This window comes from Lytechinus variegatus, chromosome 11 (genome assembly GCF_018143015.1).
Source record: "Lytechinus variegatus isolate NC3 chromosome 11, Lvar_3.0, whole genome shotgun sequence".
Lineage (NCBI taxonomy): Eukaryota > Metazoa > Echinodermata > Echinoidea > Temnopleuroida > Toxopneustidae > Lytechinus > Lytechinus variegatus.
The window spans coordinates 8,248,983-8,256,297 of record NC_054750.1 but is presented as its reverse complement, the minus strand read 5'-3'; positions in this window follow the sequence as shown (position 1 = coordinate 8,256,297).

The following is a 7,315-nucleotide window of genomic DNA, read 5'->3' as shown; positions in this document are numbered from 1 at the left end:
GCGCTTCGGGCAAAATATATTCCCTTGGGAAAAATATAACTCCATCGGGGAGAGGAAATGTTATATTCAAACTCTAGGTAGGCAATATCTGGATAATATTACACACCCCATCAGTCAATATCTGTATAATGTGGCGACATATTTCTTCTTGCGTTGTCGACTTAAAATAGCCTTATATCGTCCTTTAAGGTTCTCACCTTAATTTTGCCATGTCTACTTAATAGTTTTATAATGTCTACATGGTAAGATATTTTATCTTGCCGTGTCGACTTGCTCGCTTTATTACATCGACAGGTACGCCTCTCCCGGGGGGTCACTGTTATTGGATAGGGGACAGTATCAGAAAAAAGAAAACAAAAATGTGAAAAGGGGGTGTTTCCGGGTAGGCGCCGAACGCGAATAGTGTGTAAAAAACGATCCCCAAAGTGAGAAAAAATAGGTCCCTTGCCTAAAGCGCGACTGTTGTTCGCAATCTGGGACATCTGCACAAGATCGGGCTAAAAATATTTATGTCTAAATGAATAGAGTAAAATTCACAAAGCAAAATGCTGGCAATTTCATCAAAATCGGATAACAATTAACAAAGTTCTTGAATTTTAAATTTTTTCAATATTTTGCGAAAACAATTTATGCACGTTGTCATGAATATTCATTAGGTGTTGACGATGACTTCCCCTTTTCTTATTATGTTATCACATGAAATCATATTGTTTCATTCTTTCATATGTGTAAATGATGTGTCTCCGTTATGACGAAATAAGTTGCTCCAATAAATAACAATTCACTTGGTCAGTGGTCAATCCAATTATTTTAGTACTAAGTGAAATTTTTTTAATAAACTTAATTTCATAAAAGAAAATCTGGAATAATGCAAATCTTCACTTCTTGTCCGATTTTGATTAAATTTTCATTACCTTGCTATGTGAAATTTATCTCTATTTATTGAAATTGATATCTTCAGCCTGGACCATCCCTTTAAGATGTATTTCTTCAGGACGATTCTCGCAGTTGCTGTCTAATCTTCAAATGTAGTGCCCCCCGGATACGTGATCTTGCAAAGTCGACTTCTATAAAACTGTCATCATGGCGAATTACGTTCTCGTTAAAATAATTTTTTTTATCGAATTTGATTTTGCAATAATTGCGTATATCAGTGACACGGTAACATCAAATAAGCCTACCACGCCATCTCGTCTAGTAGATGTCACTTTGATGCTTCCGTCTAAAACAAAATCACACACAATGTACGTCTTACGTAGAAAGCAAGATCGATGAGGTCAAGCAGATCTGTGATTAGCAAATGGAAGGTATCGGACAGCGGCGCTCAGGGAGAATGAGATCAACCGAGTTATTTAGGTTTCCTTCAACAAATCATCTCTTTTTCTTTCTCTTGCTTTCATCTTCAATTTTGTATCTTGACTAAGTGGAACTATGGTGAATGAATTTTCCAGTAACTTTTTGTGTGTGATTTGGGGGTGGGGCATTGGCGAAAGATGGATGGGCCCACATTTTTTTCTCCCAGTATTCTGTGAAAAGCCCCCCAAAATGATAATAATAAAAAAGTAAATATAAATTTAAAAAAAGTTAGTACTCCAATCACCCCTCTTAAAAAGAAATAAATACTGAATTAGTTTTCTATCCAGGGGAGGGATGGTCCTCCCTTTCGATCCGCCACGGAGGTCGGGCAGGAGTCAATTGTCATTGTGATCATGTGATCTGAGAAGTAATGCATACTAACCATCTTTTATGAGCCTAGTATCATTAAAATGACATCTGGGGAGCATTTAATTGTCAGACGTTTTATCCGACAAGTCCCATTTATATCCGACAGTTACCATAGTTAAAGTGCATCTCAGCCAATCAGAATCAAGAAAAGATGTCAGATCTGACAACTTGTCGGACAAAAATGTTGGTGAAACGCCCCCTGGTTACCGTTTGGCATATTATTCCATGCCATAATGTAATCTGTAGGTATAGACCCTTGGTTTTCGCAATTCCCATATACTGCATAAAATGCAGAATCTGAAGCAGTGAGACTAGATTATAATTATGCAGGCCTACTGTGGCTGGCTTTCTCAGTCAATGATACAGACAGTCTTTGGTTGAAATGTCAAATACGAGTCTGTGCTTGGAGACTATCATGTCAAGTTGATAGGCCCTATAGATTTCTGGCTTCAAGTTATCAACCTTAGCTCTTCAGAGAAAAGTGTGATTGACTTGGGTTAGTTGTTACGAATACTCTAGTTTTGAGAATGCACTTCAAGTTCCGGGTTCAAAATTAAACAGCCACTTAAATTTATATCTATCATTATAGTCATTCCCGTGGGGGCGTCACGGTGAGGGGGGTGGGGGGCACGTGGGCGACCACCTCCCATAAAGGATAAACAGAAAAGAGAGGGGGAAGAAAGCAGATAAATTGAAATAGAGTTTCAACGTGAAAAGTGTGTACCGTTTAACTGTTAGCTTACATACACTTTAAAAATCTAATATTCATCCAATTCTAGGTAGTTTTTAACCAATAATGTGTGCTTTGGTTGAAAATTACCCAGAGCATGATATTTTAACCAGTTGTTGTGTGGACAGTTAGTTGCCCAAATCTGTTTGTTTGCGAAGGAGGAAGTGATGTTACCTGTACCCCTATACGTAACGTCAAACAAAATTAACAACCCCCGCACTGGACATTTGGTGAGAATGGAATCTATGGCCCTGGGGGCCGTTTCATAAAGCTGTTCGTAAGATAAGAGCAACTTTAAGAACGACTGGTGATCCTGTCTTACGCGATAAACCATCGCCAATGAATATACCATTTACCACAAGAAAGGATCACCAGTTGTTCTTAAAGTCGTTCTTATCTTACGAACAGCTTTATGAAACACCCACCGGGTTTGTTTCATAATTCTGAGTTTAAGTGAGCTACACTCTAAAAAAAAGATTGAGTAAAAACGTACCCAATATTGGGCAGAAAGGGAACATGCATGTTTGTTGGGTAATTTGTTTCCCTTATATTCGGCAAAATGCATGTTTTAAGGGTATATATATTTTGTCAATATTTTGTCAATTTTGCGCAATGTTGCGTAGAAAAACTTGCCCTTAAAACATGCATTTTTCCCCAATATTGACATGATTGAGGGAGGGAAATACCAATCAAACATGTATGTTCCCTTTTTACCCATACCCAATATTGGGTAAATTTTTACTCGATGGGTGATCATGCTTTTCTTTCACTGCATAAAAAAATATTAAGATGCACGAAGGTGGTCATACTTCACACCGCTTAGCCCCCCCCCCCTTCCGCCATGTTTGGCCCCTCAAAATGCTTGTCTCATTACGCCACTGATACATGTTAGTGTATGGGATGAAATGAAGTTGGTGTTTATGGTCAATTCATATTTCATAGTATTGAAGCACTAAATTGTGTTCGGGCGCAACTTTTCTTTTACTGAGCTTCGTGTTTTATAACACATAAAGCAGTCAGAGTCCTTGCAGCTCAGATTAAGAGTAAAATATATGTTAACCCACGCCTTTATATATACGCATCATGGTAAAGCCGTGGCGCCGTGGGAGTATATATAAGAGGTGAATGAGATTTCGAAGACAAAATGAGACTTGATTCCGGACTTGATATACGATTTAGTATGTATACCGATTGAACTTCTCATTCCTGAGATTTCAATGCTTCTTCTCCAATCAGAGAAATGTAATTTTGGTCGACTTCTTTGACATTAAAATAATGTATGATTTCAGGAAGGGAAAAGAAAGAGAATGGCAAAAAAAGAGAGAGAGAAGGATTAAGGAGCAGACGATGAAAAAGAAGCAAAATACGAGAGGGATAGAGGGGATCGAGCGAGGAAGAGGAGGAAGAAGAAGAAGAAGAGGAGGAGGAAGAAGAAGAAGAGGAGGAAGAAGAAGAAGAAGAGAAGAAGAAGGAGATGAAGAGGTGAATCAGTGAATGAAAAAAGAAGAAGGATGAGGAGGGGAAAAAGAAGAATATCAAGTATGAGGAAGTGGAGGAAATTCATTTGCTTAAGTGAATCATTTGGCCGATCGCTCTCTCTCTCTTTATTAAAGGTCAAGTCCACCCATGCAGAAAAATGTTAATTTGAATATATAGAAGAAAAAATATCAAATTATATCAGAATGCTATATCTGATATGCGCCGGGCTATAGTATGGGCAAGTTACTGGTCGCGCGAAGCAGACTGATGGGCTTCACCCGCGCCCGTCAGTATAGTTTGCCCACTAGCCCGACACATAATTATATCGGATAGGCTAGCATATAATGCTGAAAATTTAATCGGATTTCAAATAAGAAAATATGACATTTTAAACTTTCGCTTATTTTTCACAAAACAGTGATATGCACAACCAAATGATGCAAATGAGACGGTCGATGATGTTCCTTTCTTTGGTTTTATATTGTTTGAATTATATTTCAATTTTACAGATTTGACAATAAGGACCAACGTGACAGAGCCATATAATATTTCTAAAAAGGCTAATTCCACATGTTCAGGGAGGAATTAATTAATGTTTCACTTGAAATTGAAGAGAAAATTAGAACATTTCATATTTCACATCATAAAATACAAAAGAAACAGTGCGTAGCAAGGATTTCATTTTGGAGGGGGCGGTAAATGCACGCGAAGCGTGCCAACACTTACAGAGCGCGCGAAGCGCGCTTCCTAGGGGGTGGGTGCAGGGAGGGGGAGTTTCCCCCTCCCGCGCGAAGCGCGAAGCTTTTAGTATTTCATAAATTGAAATGAAAAGGAGCCGTTTCTCTTGTCTCTAGTACCTCCAATTCGGTTGACTATATTGCGATTTTGAACCTTGTTTTCAAAAGTGATTGTGAACGCACAAAAGGGGTATACAATGGAGGAAATTAAAATGATAATAACTCCGCGCGAAGCGCGGAAGCTAAAGCGTTTTATCAATTTTCCTTGCCATAAAAAGGGTCCCGAGAAAAGGGTATTCTCAAAGATATATTGAATACTTTCCTTGGAAAGATCAGATTTGATTACAACCAAATTAGCATATTTTTAACTCGCAAAACAGAGGAGAAGAAGTGTAGAGGAAGATATTCCTCCCCGCGCAGAGCAATGAAACTCTGAAATTTCAAAGGGCGGACGTTTCATCAAATGTAGATATCTCTATACCCAATCGGCTCTAATTCAATTGATTTTCTAAGATTATTGAACTTAATTACAAGGAAAATAGTGCGCAAAAAGTTGAAACTTCTGTGATTTATTGAAATTATCTTTCTATATAAAAAAAGGATGCCTAATTTCTTTGACTTATCCTGTAGCGCTTCATTTTGAATATAAAGAAACTTAAGTGTCATTCAAAATTTCAAACTGAGGGCGCAAAACAGGACAGGAGGTAAATGTATACAGGGAAATGACATGAAGTTTAATACAATTTGATAAAAAATATTGTACTTTTTTATTTAATACGACACGAATTTCATACCTTCCTCTTTTTATATTAGGAACCTAATTGCTCCAAAATTATGATTGTTTAGTAATGAGCTGAAAAGCGGGAGAAGTTGACTTTATGGAGGTGACGGCAGAAACTGATATAAAGATTTACCCGCTCGGAGCCGACCAGACCAGAAGTTGCGCGATCAATTGAAAAAAAAAGATAACTTCATATATTTACTTCGGCCTAACCTTACTCAAATTCATGCCCTAATGTATACAATTTTAACTCTAACTGGCAAGAAGCACATAGCTGAGGTGGAAAAACAGGGTTAGAGAAAAGGTCGGGGAAACAATGGCGAACTTCAATATTGTCATTTAACCGCGCGCAGCGCGGAAGCAAAATTCATATATAAATTTAGATCAAGAAGAGTGAAGGAGTTTCTCTTTTGAGAAAAAAATAAAGAAAAAAAAACACAAAGCTACCTTTCTTCCCTTTCCTCCCTTCCCTTTTCCTTTTATCCTCTCTTTTTTCCCTTCTTTTTTTCTTTTTGGGGGCGTTTTTTTTGGGGGGGGCGACCGCCCCTACCGCCCCCCCTGGCTACGCGCCTGGCAGTCTCCTCATTTGCATACCGAAAAGGATATGCACATAACTGTTACGTGAATATAATGGAAAATTTTAAATGTAATAACTTTCTTATTTTACATCCGTTTTTGTAATGAAATTTTCAGTGTTATTCTTGTTGGATTTTTCTCGTTTTGTTCAAGCCAACGTTTGTTGGGGTGGACTTGTCCTTTAATAATGCCTTCCTCCATAATGCGCCATTTGGCTGTCTGAATCGACTACCCCGACTGCGACTTCCCATTTAAAATGGTTGATTTCACAATTGTCGATCATGATCATCAACGTGCTCGATCTGGAATTCTCTTTGCGACATCTGTAATGAATGAGTTAACGTGCTTTGGATTTTCAATCGTCCGTTGCTCCGTTGCTTTATATGTTTTCCGGGGAAGAAACAATTACTATCATCACTCGCTTTACTATTTACCTATAGGGCCTATATAGCCTAATCAAGATAACGAGTGCATGCAAGGCGGATGCTTTCGGACATACCTTTCCGTCTAAAAAGGGGTCTGCTAATGTTCAGGTTGTAGCCGGAAAAGAAAGAGAAATAAATTGATAATGGGGAATCAGGTAGTTGAGGCCATACACCCAGGACATTAAAAGAAAAGTTGACAATTGCCAAACATCATAAAATCCCGGGCATAAAATTTGCTGTATCTTATCAAATATTTGTGCTATCATGCCGAATTTGATATTAAACAAATGAGTATGTCATGTCCCTTCATTACATTGCTTTGTCACCAGGAGTTGGAAAATATTTAGGTGTAATTTTTCCCCAAAAAATCTTCATATTTGAGACAAATTAAAAATAAAAACTTGACAAAACATTTCATATTTGTGCTAGTTACTTCTCAACTCAAACATAATTATGATTGTACTTTTTGCACGAATATTACTTTTTTCCCTCAAAGAACATTCCATCTAAAATATACGTTAATCCCAGCGGCATTCCAATCGTGTGAGCAGCCGATTTAAAAAATTCTCAAACCAAGATGAAACATGTGTACAAGTGCATGTATTAGAACTAATAAAGCTAAAACTACAAGGCAAACCCCGAGTTTGTAAATAGGTGTCTTATAGACGCCTAAATACTACACATAATTGTTTCCGGTCACTTTATATTTCAATTTTTTAAGCACTAAATAATTATTTTCGAACGCGATTTTTTATGGGCTTCATTTTTGTTACAGTAACATATCACAGACACAGGCGACAAGTATGACCTTCTAGCTCAGATTTTTTAAAAGTCAAACCAATGTTAACCAATCACTTTAATA